Source organism: Arvicola amphibius, chromosome 7, assembly GCF_903992535.2.
Source record: "Arvicola amphibius chromosome 7, mArvAmp1.2, whole genome shotgun sequence".
Classification (NCBI taxonomy): domain Eukaryota; kingdom Metazoa; phylum Chordata; class Mammalia; order Rodentia; family Cricetidae; genus Arvicola; species Arvicola amphibius.
Window position 1 is genome coordinate 4,102,829 of NC_052053.1, and position 23,146 is coordinate 4,125,974.

Genomic DNA, 23,146 nt, shown 5'->3' on the forward strand with positions numbered 1-23,146 from the left:
TGGGTCAGGTAAAAATATTACTTATAAAAGGAAGTGGTTAGGCATACATGAAAATTCATATGTGTATTTTACATGAGAATTGTGTCAGGACAGGAAATATGAAAACAACTTAATCAAGGATGATCTTTGAAGTGGATAATAAATTAGGAATTAAATATAATACAGGTGCAATCCTACCACATGGCACTTGGACAAGTCACTAGACTGAAAATGAAGGGAAAGTTTGATTTAAAAAAAAAAAATAGAGAAAAGACAAGAACCAAGCTGATGGTTTTGTTGTCTTTTTGTCTTCTCCAGAAGTTGGGAGGTGCTGCTCCCCCTTTATTACTTCACAAATTTGGGTTCACTCCTTCCTTTTTGTCTCTTCTTGTTAGCCTACACATTCGAGCACTGTTGAAAGGAGCATGACATCCTGTTTTAAAACGGGATTGTGATTCCCTCCATGTAGAGTCTTAAGATATTGCTTCTGAGCTGGGCAGTGGTGGCACATGCCTTTAATCTCAGCTCTCAGGAGGCAGAGGCAAGCAGACCTGTGAGTTTGAGGCCAGCCTGGTCTACAAGAGCTAGTTCCAGGACAGAGAAACCCTGTCTCAAAAAAACAAAAAAATAAAATTAAATAATAGTAATAATAATAAAAAGCCAATGCCTCTGTTCAATAAAGTAGGTAGCACATGGAACACATAAATTTCTGATACACTAGAATTAGATGTAACCTGTACTGGTCAGGATATTAGTTATCATCATAATCATTCATCTTTTTCATAAAATGATACCTATAATAATCTTAGAACACAGTCTGGGTGTTCAGAAATTTAGCACTTGGATCTTTGGCTGTTTGACAGTGAGCTCAAGGAAGCACAGCGTGACTTTTGTTCTAAAAATAGCACAGGACAGAAAGAGGCAGCTTCCTTTCTGCTCACGCTCAGCATCTCATCAGCTCTGTGACTCTTTGCTGACATCTTCAAGCACAGTAACTCCTTTGTACAAACTGGAGGAAGCACTTGGGTTTTCTCTCTTTTGTTTCAAATCTACATCATAAAGCAAAGCATTATCATTTGTATTTTGAAGTGCTTTGACGTTCCTCTCATGATTCTGAAAGATCCTCGCTGTGGTGGTCTTTATTTCACTTTAAAAGAGTGATTTTGTCTCTGTAGGTGTGGAGGGAGTTATACATGCACAATTATATAGATGAGAACGGAGTCATTGCATGTATTTTATATTTACTGCAGTCTTGATTAACTGGTCTTTAATTTCTTGGGGTTCTGTACCATCATCCTTATTGCCATCCAGCTATTTTCAATTCTGATGTGGTTGTATGTGATAACTACATGTACATGTCATTATATAGCATGATTATATTCTACATTTTGATTCTTACCATTCTCATGAGAGTACCTTCTCAAAAATATTCAAAATCACTTTTTAAGGTTCATTACACCCTCTTATCTCTCAATCTCTCTTTCTCTTGTGTGTATGTGTTATTTCCAATTTTATTTATTCATTTATCTATTGAAGCATATTAATTAACAACAAAAATTCCTTCTTCAGTGAACATTGATTTGGAACTATCTTAGAGATCACAATTTAATTCATTTCTATATTTACCCAGGAGACCTGCACCATGGTACAGTAGTTTCATCTTAAATGTTTTAAGGAATCTCAATACTCTTTCCTGCGATGGTTGCACAATTTTCTGTGCAGTACACAGGACTGCATTTCTACTCATCCTAAATAATGCCTATTATTTTCCATTATTTTTAGTGTTGCTCATGAGTGAATATAAATTAACATCTTTGTAGCTTTGATTTGCCTTTCCTTGACGGTCTGTGTCCCTAAGTGACTTTTTATACACCTGTTGACTTTTATTTTCATATCTCCTCTGGGAAACATTTTATTCAGATTTTTATTCTTTTTGTAATTGAATTATTAGTGTTTTGGCCACCAAGATCTATGAGCTCCTTGTGTATTAAGACAATTCATTACATATCTGATACGATGTTTGAATTTTCTCTCATTCAGCAGGCTTTCTTCTCATTCTGATGGTTGTTTCTTTTTCCGAATAGCATCTATTTAAAAATAGGAAAGATTTTTTAAAAGAAATAATTGTTACACTATGTTATCACCTAGGCAAACCTTGAGGACAGTATGTTAAGTTTCATAAGTTAGTCACACATTATTCTTCCTCTAAGTGATCTTTTAATCATAATACCCGAGGAAATGGTGGTAGAAGCGAGAAGATGGAGGAAGAAGAGAATATAGATCAGTATAAAGGACATCTCAATTACATAACTCCTACTTGCTCAAATCTGTGATATAATATTGTCCATATGGTTAGTGGTAAGGTTTATAAATATTTTTAAATTTACATTCATTTCATTTTGTGTGCATTGAGTGTCTGCCTGTGTACACACACACTTCCTGCCTGCCAAGTGCTTTCAGGACCATGAGGAAGGTGTTAGTGAGCTCCTTGTACCAGAGCTACAGAGGATTATGAGCCCCATGTAGGTGCTGAGAATTGAAAACTGGGCCCTCTGGAAGAGCAGCCAGTGTTCTTAACTGCAAGCCATCTCTCCAGTGTAGACCTATTTTATATCTTTAATTTCTAAAGGAAGGTAATACATCTTAATTTTTAATTTGCATTTTAGAACTGATGATAGTGAATTTGATCTTTATTTGCAACTTCTTGGCCACTGTGAGTATTATATTACTTAATTAAACTAAGCATTTACATTGTTCAATTTTTTTCTACAGGATATGATATATCCTTGTAAACTAGTGGAGTAGATTAGAGATAAGAAACCATAAGAAGATAAACATAAAACAATATCATTCTTAGAACTGTCTTAATTAATGTTTCCATTATATTATCATACTACCATTATTAGTACGTGTATAACTTGTAATAAAATACCACATTTCTAATTCTGAATATTTGTTACTTTAGCTAAATTAAAATAATGTTTGACTGATTTTCAAATATTATTAAGTAATGACTGTATGTCAGCATTGGGATAGAATCAACAAAAATAAACGTTAGTAATGTAAGACATTTTGTTCCTAAGACTTTGGCTTTTGTTGATATCCAATGAAGAAGCTTCCAAATAATTACTAATTTTGATATTTTGCATTTGGATACTTATTGCATGTATTTCAAAGCAAAGTATGTTTGTCTACATGTGTGTGTGCGCTAACAATGACCTCACATTACACTACACAGAGACACTTTACATATGAGACAACTGAGGCACAAAATATCATCACCAAGGATCAATAGACAGAAATATCCAAGATGGAGATAATTAGCATCATATCAGGATTTTGTACTTTGATATTAACCCCCAAGTTCATTGTCCTAACAGTGTTATTCAGTCTTGCCAGAACAGAATACACGCAAACCATACTAAAAGTGTAGAAAATAAGTCTCAGAGAGCTCAATTAATTACCAAGCATGACCTGGCTAACAGTAGCACAGCTGCCTTAATCATGGCATTGCAACCCTGACTGATGAGAATAGTTACAGTCAATTAGTCAATGCCAAGTCCATCTTGTGTTCCATAATGATCTCATTTAGTCAAACACCACATTGATAACTCTGTCCCTAAGTAAAGTGAGGAGTTACTTAGGAAAACATTTTAGCATCATAGTTAATCCACAAAGACCAAGATATCAGATGATATGCTTATTGAAGACACTATAAATTACTTTTCTCCTTTGCTGCCATTGATGTACTGAAACATTTCTTCTAAGCTGCCCAACCTCTTTCCTTAACGCAGTGGTTTCAAAACACTCATTTCTTAAGAAGCCTGGCGTGAAATGGTAATACAAGCAATAAAGCAATCACTGCTTTTTATTTACCTACATTACGTTCACGGGCTAGTGTCTTCTTAGAAGTGAATACCCAGTGGGGTTATGTCAGGTTTATCTACCTACATTACGTTCACGGGCTAGTGTCTTCCTAGAAGTGAATACCCAGTGGGCTTATGTCAGGTTAATGCTGAGAAGCATTGCATTAAAATATTAGCACCAAGTGTTTGAAAAAAATTAAATTCCAGTACATTTTTGGTAATGTAACTACTATTTTAAATAAAATATGGGACAGACAGCCTGGATTTTCTATATATTATTTCTGTGACTAATTTTTGTAACATAAAACTTTAGTATTCATATTCAAAATTAAAATTTTACAAATACATAGTTTTCTTTATCAATGTAGTTCCCAAATTACCAACCAATATCTACCACATCTATTTTCATTAGCAGGCATATTTATGCCATTTTGCTGTGTGTGTGTTGTGGATGAAATGTGAAATGTCCTACATGGGTCTGAAAACACAGCCGCCTGTTGGTGGGGTATTACAGGAAGGTTGTGGAACTTTTAGGAGGGGGAGACTTGTTGGGGGCAGGTTGTTGTCACTAGATTGTAACGTTGACATTTGATAGTCCTACCTCTTGTTCCTTCTCTGCTTCCAGCAGTGTGACCAGCCAGCACTTGATGCCTTGCCCACTATAATGGGCTATGCTTCTTCTTATACCATAAGATCACCCCCCCCCACACACACACACACACACTCACTTGCTCTCTTACTTTGCTTCTCTTTACTTATTTGGACATGATAACTTCTACAGCATATCAACACAACAGCATGAAAAAGGTAGGCAAAGAGATTCAACAGAAGGAAACATCAGAGGCCTGGGAGAGGAAGTTTGTATGTAGAAAACTCACACGACATGATAAGAGTTGCATGATCAGAGAACCTAGAAAATGTTTGGGTCTGACGTGAGTTTCCTGTTCTTATCATGCTGGGTACTAAAAGAAGAACATTCATATTAACATTTTCTACCATGTTTTTAAGGATAGTGAGGATGGATTTATTAGGTTTAGGAGCCAGCTATTTCAAGTAAAACTAGCCATTTCTGACCCCAGGACTAAATATAAAATCATTCAATATGAGCCAATCTGTACTCTCTTTACTATGTAAAGATAATAGTGCCCATATATGAGCAGCAAGCCAGGATTGGGCTCTTCTACTCAGCCTCAAGAGACTTGTACTAATGCATGTATACTACCTTGTAGGGCCCTTGCCCTCAGCAATAACCTGCCCATTTGTCAACAGGGCATATTGCAGTCTGTGAACTAGAGCAGAGCCAGAAGCCCTTACGTGGGAAGACAGCCTTGACTCAGCACAGTGCGCCAATTAAGCCAGCTCTCTAGCCAGAGTCATATAACAGTTAATCAGCCAACTGCACAGAAGGGAACATGGCAGCTGAGAAAAATTCTAAGAATTCATATCAGAGAAATGCTAATCTGTTGCCCTAGACTTTTGTAAAATATAATATTAAAGATGAAATCGTCTCAATCACGTTACAAATGTCTCAAGTGAGCCACAAAGCCATTAGTATATTGTAAATCAGTCTGTGATCAACCAAATCCTCTTAAGCTATTAGCTGGTGGAAAATGAAATTCTTAAATGAGTACCCATTTGCTGAAAGAAAGACCTTCATGGTTGTCTACAGTGTGTGTCGTTACTGGATTCTTCTATGATTTTAGAGTGATGTTCTAATGCATAACTTCACTTGGTTCTTTTATTTTATTTAATTTTGAGGATTTTATATGTAAATACTATATTTATGTCATGTCCACCCTTTCTTGTACCCCTCTAATTCTTGCTGCTATATTAACATAAGTCTGTTTAGAGACAATCCCCCCCCAAAATAAGACCAATTGTAAGGAAATTAAAAGTATACAACATCACCACCACCAAGAGAAAACCTATTTAGCTTGAATTCTAAATCTATTAACTTAATTTTAATTTTTTTCATTCCAAGTTTTATCCCTGCCCTAGACCCAACTCTTTTGATTTCTTAAGGAGAACAATGGTGATGTCATAGCAGAACTCCTCAGCAAACCCTGTCCTTAGTCATTTCTTCCTCCTAACAGACATCAGCTTTATATTATGATTATTATCACTTTATAGATGCTGGCCATGGAAAAATCATACTCTGAAGCTACTTACTTGGTAAAATAGAGATTTAAAGTAGAGTAGTTTTATCTATAACTGTGCTTTTACCCATATGCTACCGCTTATTTGAGAGAAAAAAAGGTATATTTATTAAGTTAAAAAAATATTTTGTAGGTTTGATTTTGCTCCTTCACAACCTGATCCCTTCCCTCCTGCTTTAACAGCTCTCCACATGCCTTCTTCCCAATTCTGCTGCTGCACACAGTGCCAGCAGTTCCTTGTGCATTGTCCACAGGTCAGTGATTTCTGTGATGCCTGAAGACTGGAATTAAGCTTTACTTTCTATATACCTGGCATCAGGACTGCTGCAGAGAAAGAGACACTTCTATGAGATTAATAAGCAGATTATTCATTTTCAATTTCAATATCTAATATAACTTCTCTATGACTTTAATTTTATTCCGTAACTGTAGAACTTCAAAATCTGCTTCAGAAATTCTAATTACATATTTGATTTTCACTAAGAAAAAGCACAAAATTCTGGATAAATATGTTGGATAATTTTGACTTCTTGATTTAGAAGTCTAACAACAAGGGTCCAATGTTAAAACTGGAAACACAAACAAATAAGTAAGGAGTTAGATTTATGTATTTAGGCAGGGGATGTTCCAACAAAAAGACACTACCAAAGTGTCTGTTTCTATTTTCAAAAACATATTGGTGCTTAATAACTAGTGATATTAAGTAGAGAACAAAATATACCACAGTTTAAATGTGAACTCTTCGTTATGGACTCCACGGGCTCATGAGCACAGCACTTGGTTGCCAGCTGGTGGCGCTCTGTGAGGAGGAGGTGGAGACGGAGCAGCTGGGGAAGCACAGCGCTGGGGATCATCTTTGAAGATTGTGTCAGGTAACAGTCCTGTCTTCTCTCTCTACTTCCTGTCCATCGTGATCTGAGATTCTCCTCCATCCTTGCTGCTGTGTGACAAAGTAATTATGGACTGAAACATGTGAAACCACGAATCAAACCAGATCTCTCCTGCTTGTTCCTTTAAGATTTTTGGTTAAATAATAACACATAGTAGTTGAAACAGCACTCAGAAATCTGTGTGTGTGTGTGTGTGTTCCTCATTTTATATTTTTATATCATTTTGACACAAATAAGACTCATTTGCAAAGGCTTAGTTGATTCTATAAGGGTCTATTAAATATCTCTATAAGATCAACCTATAGACAAGTCTGTAGCCCATTTTCTTAATTGAGAAATTGATATGAGAGGGCACAGCCCATTGTGGATGATGTCACTCCTGGTTGGTGGTCCTAGGTTTTATAAAAAAGCAGGCTGATGGTTCAGCTGTTAAGAGAAACACCCACATGGCGGCTCACAACTAACTGTAACTCCAGTTCTAGAAGACCCTACACCCTCACACAGACAGACATTCAGGCAAAACACCAATGCATATAAAATAAATTATCTTTGTAAAAAAACAAGTGTGTGAGCAAACCATTGAGCAGCACTCACACGTGACCTCTGCATCTGCTTCTGACTACACATTTCTGCCCTGGTCTTTTTTCTGTTATCACTTACTGGACAACAAAACATTTCAAAGGAAATATCTTAAAACAGTTTTTACTCATTGAAATTTGTTTACTCAATAATTTGGGACTAGATACCAAGGTCATTGATCTATGCACTGACCTATGCAGGCATCTGTGGTCATTGGGAAGCTTTAATTATGTTGGAAGGTATGGTTCTCATCCTCATATCTGGCCTCTGAATAATGTGATTAAAAGGCTGAGCTCTGTTAATAGCTTTTTGTCCCTTACTGTGCCAAATCAGCTTTTTTTGTCAGCTATACATATATGCAAGCATTTGTCAGACATCCCATGATCTCGTATTTTATGGGCATCTATGTTTGTGATTGATCCAAGGCACGATGAGTTCTAGTGAGGATTTAGGAGCAGCCGGACTTCCACACTAGCTTTTTAAGATAGGAAGAAGTATAAAGCTATTCTGAGACAGACATAGGATAAAAATGCAACATTGTAATTCTACATGTTACTTGGTAATACTCTGGGTGTCCTTTTCAAGAGTAAATTTAAATATTGTATCAAAGTAGGCAAAACTATCTATCAAAAGTGTAGGTGGGAAAACGGATCAGTTGCCCTTTTTAACAGAGACAGCTCTTCTTCCTCAGACACAAAACCTCCTCTTCCCGGGGAATCCCTGTGTTTTAGTCAGCGTTAATATAGTCCTGAGATGTCTTTTGATTTTCCTGTGGATATAAATAGGTTCAATCCTTAATGCAAATGCCACATTCATAACTTCTTTTTCTTTCTTTTGATTTGTTTTGGTTTTGGTTCTGGTTTTGTTTAAAATGAGCCTCTCCCATTTGGGGGCTATAAGTAAAGCAACCAACCATAGAGTCAGGTTGTAAAATTCCTTAAAACCCTTTGTTTAATTGACAGTGTTAGGGACGCTCTTCAATATGCTAGATTTCTTAAGGTTTCTTTCAGTTAAACTCTTAATGTTATTTTACATTTATTTTTTAAATATCTTTTGCCTTGTGAAGGAACTGGAGATGTGAATCAATTTTATGTTTCAACTTCTTAAATTCTTTCTGGAGAGTGACTATTTTATTTTTTGGCTCACTTCTGTTTTTGCAATACTCCATAAAGCTACTGAAAGAAACCAATTGAAGCTTTGAGAATCCCACCAGACAATCTTCTTAGCTAAATCCTTGCATTCAGTTTGCACATTTCCTGTGTTCTAAGTTACCAAGTGTGGCGTTTTTTCCAAACCTTGCATGTCACAATACAGCTCACTCTCTCCTGCCATCAATAACAAAGGCCTCAATTTTGGCTTAATTCAAATGAAGAAACATATTATAAGTGCCACCCTCCAGTCGCTACCTGGTGCTCCTTTGAATGGCATGTTTTAAAATAAGGGGATTACTGTTTGTAATGGAAATACCCTCTTCCCCATATGAATTGTTGTTTCTGTTATTTATCACTATACGCCAAAACATCCTAAAATACCGTGACTTAAAATGAATCATTTTCAATTGCTTGTGACTCAGATGTCAGCCATTTCAGCACAGATTGACTTTCAGATGCTTTCCTGGACTTGTTTAGAGCTACCATTATAGACAATTTTACCTATAGTGGATTTAGCAGGGGTGAGGATTATAAATAGCTTCAAAGATATCATCTTCAGCCTTCTTGAGATTGGAAGATATAGATGCTATTTCAATGTGTTGCCCCCATTCCTGTTATTTAGTAGTACAGCTCACACTTCTATTCCAAGTAGAAGCCAAATGTACCAGAGTTTACTACAACCTTTACTTTTGCCCCTCCCCCCTCAAAAACCCTGTGACAGTTATTACCCATTTCAAAAGTAACATTTCCCCAAAATAAAACAGATTTAGATTATTCAGCACTTAAGGAAAATTGAAAAGAGATTATATGAACCAGATCCTATCTAAGAGAAACACACATATGGTTGCCTAAGTAATGTATTTCTAATATTCAAGAAAATGATAACCCATATGCTATTTCAAGTATTAAAACTCAAATATTTTACTTCTAGAGTTTAAAAAATGACTATCTCTATATCATGACACAGAATATTGCATTGCTAATATTAAAATCTCGCAGAACAGATAAAATTTACTTCAGAACACAGTTGCATGTGGGTGTATAGTTTAAGTTGTGCATTTCTGTTGGGCAGGGTAATAGATCCTCAAAAAAAATCCACACCTCAAAATATGGAGCTAATAAATACACTTTCTCATATTTTACAGAGTCTTTAGATGTAGTCTGAATCTAATATAGTGTCATTTGGAGATATGGTGAGATAAAGGGATATGATGATAATGACAAATGAAACCTCATAAAACTAATATCTCTACAGAAAAGGAATCAGTCAGTCAGGTGAAGTGGAAGCCCAGAATAATCTGTGCCAACTTAATATATCAGACAAAGGATTAATAGCCAGAATATATAAAGAACTAAAAAACAAAGTCAAGAAAACAAATAACCTAATTAAAAGTTAGCTGTGGGGCTGAAGAAATGGCTTAGAAGTAATGAGTATATATTGTTATTGCTGAGGACCGGAGTTAATTCACAGCACCATATGGCTGCTTACATTCATCCATCATTCTGCTTCTAGGGCATATGATGCCTCTCTGGCCTCTGAGGAAACCAGAGATGCAATTGGTGCACATACATGTATGCAAGCAAAACACCTATACAATATAAAAATAATTAAAAATTTAAAATGGGCTAAAAGATTAAGCAGAGTTATCCATAGAACTAATAACAATAGCTAAAGAAAATTTCAAAAGGAATTGAAAATTCTTAGCAACTAGGGAAAGGCAAATCAAACCTACTTTGATAATCTTAACCAAGTCAGATAGCTAAGATCAAGAAAACAATTAAAAAGAAACGCTGGAAAGGATGCAGAAAATAAGGAGCCCGCTGTTTATTTAATTCTCTGCTGATGGGATTGCAAGCTGGCGGAGTCGTCCTAAATGTTAGCATGGAGGACTCAAAAAAGCTGCAAGCAAATCTCCATGCGACCCAGAAGCACTACCTCATGACATACGCCCAGAGACCTGGTCACCATCACTGCTTCCCGTTCCCAACAGCTAGGAAATGGAAACAACTTGAAAGTCCATCAACTGATGGAGAGATATTGAAAATATGGTACATATACACAATGGAATACTATTCAACTGTAAAGAAAAGTTGTTTGCAGGTAAACAGACAACACTCGAAAATATTATACTGTGCAAAGGAACCCAAACCCAGAAAGGAAACACCCATATTTTTACAACACTTTTTGTTGTTAGCTTTCCCTTGAATAGTAAAATTTTATCATTTTAATATGTCATATCTATTATAATGATATTGAGCCTGATCTGTTTGACAAGAATATACCAAATTATTTGATATATTTGTTTGATATTATTGATATTATTTGTTTGTATTGATATTATTCAGCATATATACATATATATATATATATATGCTGAAAAGTAGTGGCACATGCTTTTTATTCCAGCATTCAGGAGGGAGTTCTGGGCTTCCAGGGACAGGTTGCAAAGCTGGGTAAACTGGGGCAAGGGGACAGTAAAAGGTGAGGATATGGGAAATAAGAACATGAGGGAACAGGATGACGGAGGGGGGAGAGGGACAGAGTCAGATAGCAGTGAAAAGAGATCTTTAATAGACAGCCACTATGGGGAGGAAACCAGGTGCCAGGGAAATTTCCAAGAATCTACAAGGATGATTGTAGTGTGAAGCGGCGGGCTGTGTCCCGCCACCCGGCTAGCTTTACCCAAAATAATTACACGGAAACTGTATTCTTTTAAACACTGTCTGGCCCATTATCTGTAGCCTCTTATTGGTTAATTTTCACATCTTTTTTTAACCCATATTTAGTAATCGGGGTAGCACCACGAGGTGTGGCTTACCAGGAGAGATCTTAACCTGCGTCCATCTCGGAGAGGAGAAGCATGGAGACTCACTATGGCGACTGCCTAAAGCGTCTCCCCCACTCTACTTCCTTGTTCCCACAATTCTGTTCTGTCTACTCCACCTACCTAATTTTCTGTCTCTTAAAGGGCCAAGGCAGTTTTCTTTATTGATAATAAAAGTAACACATAGACACTCCTCCATCAGATGATCCCATCTAAGACTCCTAAAAATAGTGGAGTGGGTGCCTGAACTGTCCTTGCCCTGTAGTTATATTGGTGAATACATCAGCTAATGACATCATAGAGTAACTGATGGAACAAAATGCAGAGATCCACAAACAAGTTTTTCATTTTTGAAGGGAAAAACGTCATTTTAAAAATAGTTGGTGTGCATATGAATGATTCCAGGAAATTTATTTTTGTTTATTATTTTGTTTTTCAAAGACATGTTCTATTTCCTTTCATTAATTCTGGCGTTTATTATTATTACTTCTGTTCCTACGAATGTTGCTTTGCCAATGATTTCTCTCTGCTTTAATAGTGTTCTCTTTAGCTTGAGCTTATATCAATAGTGTAATAATTATGAGTTTTAATTTTTTTCTCCTGCATTTTTCTGAATTGTTTGCAGCATATAGATACTCCACTTTATCTCTTTAAGAATTATTTTAAATGTCTTATCTTTTGCAAATTTAATTTAAGCCGACATTGGAATATTTCTTGTTACCTTCAATACCCAAGCTGCCATAATGTTGATCATAAAGTTTCCTCTATTTCTTTATAATTTCCATGGCTATACATTCATTGTCCCTCTCTTCCACTCTGTCTCTATGTTATAAACCTTAACTCGCAATCTCTAATACTATAATTTCAGTTCCAAAATCTGTTTTGAGTCATCATTAGCTATGCTATTTATTTGTTTAAATTACTGAACTTTTATTCATTCTGTCCTATTTTTTCTTCTAATTTATTCAGCATGTTTGAAATAATTGCTATGCCTAATTGCGAACTATAGCATCTGGATCAATCCTAACTTGGCTTCTCTCAACCATTTTCCCTCTCATTATAAATCAGATGTCAGCTATTCCTCTCATGTGCAATTTTATTTTCAAAAAGTTGGAATAAAATATTTTATTATTTTTTAAGAAAGAAAATTTGGTAAGTACTATTTTTCATGAGAGCACCAATTCTTTTCTTTTGTTCAGCAGATTCTAAGGGATGTTAATCCTTCTCATTTCATTGAGGATCTGCTGTATTGGGGATGCGCTGCAATTAAATAAGCTGAGGTTTGCACTGCGTCCTCTGGGGGAATCCTATATTATGTGTGTTATAGAACTCAGAAATGTGATAGAGAGCTCCCGTTCCTTAAGAAAACATCCCAGCCCACTATAAGGTACTACTCTGTTCAGGAAAAAGAAAGATGCCTGGAGTCTAACCCCACCTGGGGTCTAACCCCACCTGGGGTCTAACTCCACCTGGAGTCTAACCCCACCTGGAGTCTAACCCCACCTGGGGTCTAACCCCACCTGGGGTCTAACTCCACCTGGGGTCTAACCCCACCTGGGGTCTAACTCCACCTGGGGTCTAACCCCACCTGGGGTCTAACCCCACCTGGGGTCTAACTCCACCTGGGGTCTAACCCCACCTGGGGTCTAACTAATGTTGGAGGGAGACTGCTTGTTTGTCCGGGACGCTCAGAACTGAAATAATCACACAGAAACTATATTAATTAAATCACTGCTTAGCTTATTAGTTCTAGTTTTTTATTGGCTAGATCTTAACATCTTAATTTAACCCATTTCTATTAATCTGTGTATCGCCACGTGGCAGTGACTTGCCAGGTAAAATTCCCAGCATCTGTCTCCAACAGATCCATGGCATCTCTCTGACTCTACTTTCTTCCTCCCAGAATTCAGTTCTGTCTTCTCCACCTACCTAAGTTGTGCCCCAGGGCAGTTTATTTATTCATTATCCAATACAAGCAACACACAGAGGGGACTCCCACATCAAACTAAATTTGTCCAATTTCCCCATTTTGAATTTGTTCATTTTAGCTGCCACTGCCCTAAATTTCCCATTTTTAGCATGTTAATTTCTCTGGAGCTTGAACAGGACATTGAACAGCAATGCAATTACCTGGACCCATTCCACTCTCATTTGCTCCTGTTAGATAATTTTGCTATTTTCATTCTAGCTTGTTTCCATTTTATATATTCTTTTCCCTCTTGATGAAATACTACTTGAATTTACTGCCTGGATTGTGCAGTTAACCCGTTCTTTGAACCTTGGGCCTTACCACCTGAATAAATTACATGTATGACAATTGTATTTTTTCAGTCTCCTTGGATATATTGTATTGTTATAAATTGAGTTTACTACTAATCACGTACCACTCCTATTCAATCCTAATATTATTCTTCTCATTCCAGCAACCCTCATTAAACTTGAGATTTATCACAATTCACTGGAAGTCTACATAAAGGACTGAGACTGCACTTGGCTAGAATTCATTGCCATGGTTTTGTTTGTTAGGTAGATTTGAAAACAGAGAATGAAGGATGATAAACAATCAAGTATTAAAACACTTTGATAAACAAAAAATTATTACCTTGAGTAGGAAGTGAAAAATTGCTGAGGAGCCAATGACTTAAAAGGAAAAAATTATCGCACAGTTCCTGAGATTGCTCCTCAACTCTGTCATATAAGATTTAACTATTTGATGGCTTTTATTTGTAGACAAAATTCTACTTTATAGTTTGTCAGGAAAAGCATCCTGCTCTGGTTTTCTGATGACATAAATGGACCTTTTCTGAAGTTCAGTCCTTCTGCTAAAATAACACATCATACTTCAAATACCTACTGGGTCCATATTAATTATACACACCTTTAAATTTCACCAGAAAGAAAAGATTGCTTTAATGACAGTTAAGGCTTGATTCATTAAGAAAAACTAATTACCCTGCTAATTCTTTGGGGTTATTCTTCTGGTACATGAATAAAATCAGAACTGAATTGCTTATTAAAACCTATGATTTGAAGATATTTAAAGGTTTTCAAATCTGAATCTTAGAAACACGTGCTTCTTCCACTCATTATTTAAGATATGAATATTTGATACTAAAACCAGAAAACAATAACCTCAACCACAGGTATCAGTTCCATAGGAACAGTGTAACAGCCCAGGTAATGAGCACACCTATATATACTTCAACTGTTTTCTTTGAATTAGAAATATTCCAACATGCAAGAAATTTAACATAGAAAACAAATAACTCAAACAACAAAAAAACACAATTATATCACTGTGAGAGGAGGTTACATCATTGGTAAGGGTTAGAATATCCTTGTAACATTTATCCTTTTGCACAACTCTAGCAGTATTTTTCAGATATAACTGTTATCTTTGATCTATGTTTTTCCTAGTTCAGTTTTTGATTTAGCTTGCATAAACATTAATTATTTTGATTAATACATTTTGGCCATCATTAGACACATAGACAGTCCCAAAATAATTGCCAAAGTGGGTGTGGCTGTGGGCTTTGGAAGACTAAGATGTTCTAGGAAGACACAAAATGGAGTCAGAACAAGATGGCAGTCTCTTGGTCAACTCCCAATTGGTGAACCAGAGTTTCACTGAGCTTACTGACAGGAATATGAATGAGGAGTTACTTACAGGAGTAAGACTGTTGAATTACCAAGAGACCTCCTCAGGATGGGTAATAGATCACAAAAACCATGGACTACCAAGCACAGCATACAGTGTGGTAAATTTTGCTTTTGTTTGTTCATTTTGTTGGTAAGTTTTTGTCTAACTAGTTAACATTCTTTAATACATAGAAGACAAAATATAACATGTACTGAGGTAAAGCTGAGTTCTTCTAATTGAACTAGAGAAAAAGTTGAGTTAGTAACCAGCATGTTTAGGAAGAAGTTTGCACCTTGAAGAAAAGAATCATTAAAAGTCTACTCATAGCCAGTGCCACTTGGTCACTGAGAGCTTTATAAAATTTATACAATAAATTTTTTAATACTAAATATCCACTTTTCTTGGTGTTTTGCTTTCTTTTGTCAACATTTGTTCAAGTAACTTCTTGCACATGCATGTCCTTTAAAAATTACTTGAAGGACCATCAAGAAGTCTCAGAGGGGAAAGGTAAAGACATTTGCTCCCAAGGGAGATATGTATCCCAGGACCCATATCATGGAAGGAAACAAACAACACTGAACGTTGTCTTCTGCCTCCACATTCACCTTGATAAATGCTCCCTCAGACTTACATAGATAGACAGAAAATATGCAAATAACATACAATTTAAATCCCCAAATAAAACTAACAAATTAAAATTATATATTATTTAATATAAAATGTGATGAAGTGTGGAGGCTTTGTATCAGCTTTGATTAGCAGTTCCAAAGACAACATCCTCATGGTTCAAAAGAGGAGAGAGCATATGTTCAGAACTCATTAGTCACGTGTTGCAAGTTGCCATAGGAAACAGAAATTGCAAGGCACTTCTAATTGTCTATAAGTTCAGAGCACGTAGGAAAAATGAAATTGTTATCCTTGGGAGATCCCTATTCTCAACAGGTGCAGGTGCTGTCTTCAAGGGCTGCAGATGTAAAAAGAAGGGAAAAGTAAAATAGGAGGTTTGCAGAGGATATTGGTTCTGTGATCCTGGCTGCTATGCCTCTGAGGACAATGTTTCTCACTGTTTGTTTTCATCAACAGCTTCATTAAACATATATCACTATGTCCACACTGTATTTTTTCATAAATTTTTATTTATATTTTACTGTGATAGTTTTCAGATCCTGTTTTGCCCATTTAAGAAATAGGTTACCTTACAGTATTGTTATTTCTGACAACTTCAATTTTTAAACTCATATCTGAAACAGAGAACTCAAAGTAATACTTCTGTTTTATAGTAAGTTAGGTGCATCAAGGGTAATTTATATAGCCAATCTCTGAGACACAACAAGCATAAGAAACTTACCGTTATGACTATCCAGGATTATCATAGTACTTATGATAAAGATATTTTGAGAAAATAATTTTAAGGAGTTTTTACTAATATGTGTAGCAAACATTTTATTAGGGATGAAGAATTATTTCCCCAGAGAGGACTATTCAAAGAGTTACATGTACGTCATTTGTTTAGGTTCCCCTTTAAACTTCTAAAGAGCATAGAGAGTAGCATGCTTCAAATATGGCCAGTTTTCTACACATTTCTAAGTAGTAGTATTATACAGATGAATATTTATGTATGTTTAAATCCACTATGCATACAATGGTAAAATTGAAAATAGGGAAAACATTGCATTAATATAGATTAAATTTGTAAAACTGTTTCAATCTACTATATAAATGGGCAAAATGGTGTACAGTGAATATAAAAAAATGCAAGTTCATTCTATGAACGTCATTCAAGGCTGAATCAATATTAATGCATTGTATAAAGTCATGAAGCTTATAATTCATAAATAATAAATTAAAATAAAATTTAGCAAATGCTTTTAAAATGAATTTTAATATGTAAAGCACTTCCAAATCAATTATCTTTAGTGATATCCAGCTAGCTAAGAATTTTTTCATAGACCTGTAGCTTAATACAAATGGTTTCAAATGAATAATGTAATCACATTCTACAAAGGGAACACTCAACCAAATAGAACTACCACAAGTTATTCCGGGGGAAATCTAGGAAAAAGAACTGGATGCTTTAAAAATAAATTTAAAGAATCATAAATTTAAATGAAGGAGATAGACTATTAATTTTCATGAATAACAAGTGATCTTTCTAAAACATTAATGCATTGTCACTCCTGTGTAAGACTTTTTTTGACTCCCTAGCAAAGCATAGGTTTTTTAACCACCTATACATCAAAAAGATTAGCAGGTTTGAGAAATGTACTTTTTGAATTGTATGGGACACATTGTGAGCTGACATGTACTTAGCAATGAGAAAGCTATTTAAGTCATAATATATAGGAAAGGAGAAATACAATAAAATACCAGGAACTACAGTCTTGTCCCCAGTAATACATAGGAATTAAGTTCCCTAGCAATTCTAATAATTTCCTCATGGTTTGTAAATGGAACAATTGGTGAGAATTTTTAAAAACTGTAAGTGGCAGTTGTGTGAGTAGATGCAGTTACAAGATAGTCGAGGAATAAGATGGCAAGTCTCAGAAGGGTGATGAGTCAAGAAGCTGAAGGGGCAATTATTATAATTCTATTTATAATAAGTCTTTATGATATTAAGTAATTATTTTTTGTAATGATGGTTTCTCATTTTCTGTTACTAAGAGGAATTAGTCTCCATTGATGTAGGTGGGTCTTCTATCTATCTGTTGCTTTCATTGGTAAATTAATAAAGAAAACTGCTTGGGCTGATAGGTCAGAACATAGGTAGGCTGGGAAGACATAACAGAATGCTGGGAAGAAGGGAAGTGAGCAGCCACCATGGAGCCAGCTACCAGGTCAGACATGCTGAATCTTTCCCGGTAAGCCACCACCTTGTTATTAGAAATGGGTTATTATTAGGAATTGGTTAGAAATGGGTTATTATAAATTATTTATTACATATTATTAGAAATGGGTTAATCAAGATGTGAGAATTAGCCAGTAAGAGGCTAGAGCTAATGGGCCAAGCAGTGTTTAAATGAATACAATTTGTGTGTTGTTATTTCAGTTGTAAAGCTAGCCGTGCAGAAACCGGGCGGGACGAAAAGCAGACCTGCTCATCTCATCACTACACTCCATTAACAAAAAGCTCATCACAGTGCATAACCATTTAGAATGCTATCTGTGATTTTAAATGTGTCTCTAGTAGAATCTATAAAACCAGATACTAAACTATAATTTAACAGACACTGGATTAGAGAAAAAAATAAATGTTTTCATTCCATCTGTCTGTACATAAAAATTTTAAATGTGTCATTTGGATGCAATTATTGATTAAAGATAAACTGCAGAGTGTTATTATTTATGTTGCTAAGATATTAGTTTGTCCTGTGCTTGTCTTATGTCCTGAATATAACATAATAGAACAGTCACAGAAGCAAAACGGCAACTAGTTTAAACATGAAAGATGTGATGCCGTGTGCATTAAATTGCAAGCTATCTTCAGATTTGAGAACCTACTGTTCTAGCAAGTTGAGAAAGTTCAAGGAGTCAAAGAATCTAAACAAACAGTCTATTATTGTCACAAAATACAGGCTGAGGCAGTTTCCATGACTAGGCTTTCAATTTCTTATCCATCCTTGGTGCTTGAAAACCCTTTAATCACTTCTCAGTAATATAAATACAGAACTCTGACCTTATTGAAGAATTGTTTCACTTAACTTTTTGAGTAATATAACCACCTAAAGTTATGATGCAGCCAACTTGGGAAACAGTACTGAATAGTGTGGCTTTCATGTCTACTTTGCTATGTATATTTAGAGAATATTGACTGATGCCAGGAACTTTTCTAGGGACAGAGAATACCACATAGCCTAAACCACACTCCTTCCCTCGTGAAATTGAAATTCCAGTTTAGAGAAAAACAGTATAGATAAGTGATATAAATATACATAAAGGTATAAAAAAGGTAAAGAATTCTTGGCATAGCTTTCAAAAAGATTTTTAATAAGAAAAATATCAATAATGAAATCATGATCCATAAAGAAATTTGAAAGCCAAGGGGAAAGAGTACAAATGCTGGTGATAGCAGTGCATTTCCACATCTAAAGAATAGGAGGAGATCTAGGGGGCTATTTAAGGGTGAGCAATAGGCACCCTACACATTGGAGCCCCAGCCATAACCTGAAATAGAAAAGCTCAAAATGTAACTGTTTGGACAAGGATGATAGTGGGTAAGAACTCATAATCTTGTTAGCATAATTGAATGAGGGTTGACTGATATTTTGACTTGGGATGTGAGTCAAAAATGACAGAAAAAGTTTAAAAACTTTTTTTTAAACTAAAAAAAGTTTAGTCCTAAACCATAGTCTTATAAGAAAGATATTGCCAGTCTCTGAGGTGAAGAATGAAGTAGGTAGACCAGATGGATGGTAAAATAAGGGACTTAGTTTTCCTTAGTGAATTCTTTTAGTAGTGATCAAAATTAAGTGGATAAATTTGTCACTTAGGTACTTAGAAAAGTTCTAGAAACAAATGCATAATGGATATACTGTTGTTGGAGGCTGTTTATTCATACTGTCTTCCCAGAATAAAAAAAAAACCACACCAAAACTATATTATTTAAATCACTGCTTGGACTATTAGCTTTTGCTTCTTATTGGCTAAGTCTTATATTAATTTAAGCCATTTCTATTAATCTATATATCGCCCCGAGGCTGTAGCTTACTGGGTAAAATTCCCAGCATCTGTCTCTGGTGGCCCCATGGTGTCTCTCTGACTGTTCCTCCTTTTCTCAGCATTCAGTCAAGTTTTCCCTGCCTAAGTTCTGCCCTATCAATAGGCCAAGGCAGTTTCTTTATTCATTAACCAATAAAAGCAACACATAGACTGAATGACCTTGCACACCAATATAGAGTTTTGAAATCGATAGTGCACTGAGATAGAGATTAATGTTAATAACTAACATTCTCTCACTTAATAGTGAGCAAAGCCTATCACATTCCATATACAGAAGCAGGAGTAAGAGCAATTAGAAAGTTGGGAAGAGAAGTACAAGAGACTTGGGAGATGTTACAGAGAGCAGCTTCCAGGAGTGAGCTAAGAGCCAGAGCAAAGAAAGAAATGGAGAGAATGAATCTTCAAATTATGGTTGGTTCTGATAACAGACGTACTCATGTGATTCTGTTAAAATCCATTCCTGTGGCTAAATAGGAGAAGGTGTCTGATTGGAGTTGCTCGAGAAAGGATGGAACTGTAGAAAGGAGAGAGAACACAGTCAGAGGCCTTTTAACTTCAACAACATTGTCCAAGCAGTAGACATGGCACTAGGACAATCATTAGTGGATCCCAGCTTCTGCTCTCGTGGAACTTATATTCTAATATGGAAAATATATAAAATACAAAAGTGGATATGTGTTTGTAAATGTGTTTTGAAAAAGTGAGAAAATGAGGTGTTATAAAAAAAAAACAGCCTTTCTATGCATTGGGAAAATAAGAGCCAGTGGTGCCAAGGTAGACAACACATGTCAAGACACTGCAGTGTAAAGGGGCTTAGGATGATGAAGAAGGTAGAGTGATCGATGTAGCAGGGAAACAACTTCTAGGTAAAGAAGGAAAATTAGCAAAGCAAACAGTAAGGATTAAATCAATAGTTTTGATAGAATGAAAAGCTACTGGACAGTGCCATGTGCAGGAAAAGGCACACCTTTGCTGTTCTGTTAAGAAAACTATCAACTATCTGAAGTGCAAGAGCGGATGCAGGAAAACAAAATAAGTTGACTTTATACTACCCAAGATTATAGTGAATTACTCCAGGGTGGTACTAATTGAGGTAGACAATAGTGGATGGGTTTCATATATATATATTCAGACAGTAGAATCATTCAAGCAGTACCAAAGACATGAACAATGAACTGAGGAAGGCATGAAAGACCAGTGCTTTAAAGAGACTTGCTGAAGAGGTCACCAGAAATATGGATTGATCACTGATGGAGAATGTAAGCTCAAAGAGGAGCTGTTTCATTAAGATGCAAATTCGGAGCCAGGCAGTGATGGCACCCGCCTTTAATCCCAGCACTTGAGAGGGAGGCAGAGGCAGGCGGATCTCTATGGGCAAAACCAGCCTGGTCTACAAGAGCTAGTTCCAGGACAGGCTCCAAAGCTACAGAGAAACCCTGTCTCCAAAAACCAAAAAAAAAAAAAAAAAAAAAAAAAGTTAGAAGAAAGACAGACTTGAAAACTCTGGTGTGGTAGGAAAATCAATTGGCAAGGGAATTTTAGCTGTCCATTTGCATGCTACCTGAAATTAGTAACTGCAAAGTTTAAATTGAGAGGTTTATCTCCATCTACATTCCTTGGCTCAGAAGCAGGTCTAAGGTAGGATAATCGTTATATTTCATTTGGGTTTAGAATTTGCCAGGTAAGAGGGATGGATAGTCAAGGGATCAAGTGAGTAAAGGGTGCATTGGAGATCACATTGATGACAGACTATATGGAGAGGTTCCGAGGGAAAAGGGAGAAAACTCCTAGAATATGAATGAAGGAATTTGGGAGGCCCAAGCATTATCAGAAGACAGTGGGTGCAAAACAGATAAAAGGATGCTTAGTCTTGAGTTGATGGGTTGTCTTGTAGCAGGACTTAAAATGGAGACTGACTGAACAAGTAGTTACATAATTGCTTAAGCCAAAGTTGCTAAAAACAAATAATTTAGAAGTGGTTTCTTTAAGTGTCTGTAGCATTCATGCACAAGGGTTGTTCTAGGGGACATTTGTTACACAGGTACTGGTTTCTTAAGGACGTTTTCATACAACTACCCAATATACTTTGAGTATATTTCATCCTGTTCCTATCAGTTCCCTTTGTGCACCTACACAGCTTTGCTAATACTTTCATGAGGAAGCTGTTTTGATAACCTATTTTCTCCCAAATGTTACTTATCAATTAATTCTTCCACCTCAACTCTATTTCTAGCACCAAACTGTAGCACAGTCTACTCTTTCTTTTGCTTCTACTGCAAAACAATCTCTATGGGTGAATCCTGACACTTTACCAGTTTCCTGCTAGAATAAGCACTAGAGAGTGCTGGAATAGTTATCATGCTACCATCTTTAAGGAATGCCTTTCAGCAGCAAAAAAAAAAAATGTTTTATACATTTATTTGAATACTTTCCACCCTAGGTTATAAGTTCCATTCTCTTTTCCTTTGTATCTTGGGTTGCGCAGTTAGGGCCTGGCATCCTGTTAGTCATGATAAATATCTGCTGAACAAGGAATAGACTGGTAAGTAAGCTTCCCATAATTTACAGTCACTTCTGCATGGGCATGAGAACTGAGATAATTCATTACTCGGGGAATAATGAATCTTTGTTGTATTTAAATTATTGCTTTAGAGATATTGTGTTGCATTTCTCTAGATCTCAATATCCTTACCTAAATATGAAAAAACAATCTGAAGGGAATTTGTACAAATAGGGCCTCCTGGTCTAAAGTTCAATCGTTGTAAATTCTAAGTTATCTTGGTACCGATTAGAGAAACCACATATTTCAATAACCTGAAATTCTGTCCTGGGTTAAAGTGCACTGAACAGGGAAGACAATCGTACCATCTCATTTGATGTCATTGTAATTACCGGGACTGGTAGTGTTCATGAACAGGTCCTCAGACGTGTGGCAATGTTTGACATAGCTGGCGAGTCAGCTTCTTTTGGAAGCACATATGGAGCAACCTTATGCCGGCCTGGATCCTGCCAACAAGCACAACAGTTCTAGGTCATTCCTGTGCCAGTGACTTTGACACATTTTCCCTACATAGTACCACACTAAAAAGCTTCGAGACATTGGCTTCTCTCACTGCTGTTCCATCAGCAAAGAGGAATGTAAGACCCTGGGCCAAGGCTATGATGCATGATGAGGAGAATGTATGTCAACTGGGATGGGTTTTCCATGATTCTAGCTAGGGACCATTGCTCATGTCAGAAGCAGTGTGCCAGTTGCTCTTCTAAAGATCCTGGGTTGCCTCATGCTGCTTGGGAAAAGGCACTTATATGCATAATCGGGATATTTAGGAAAATTGCAAACTTTT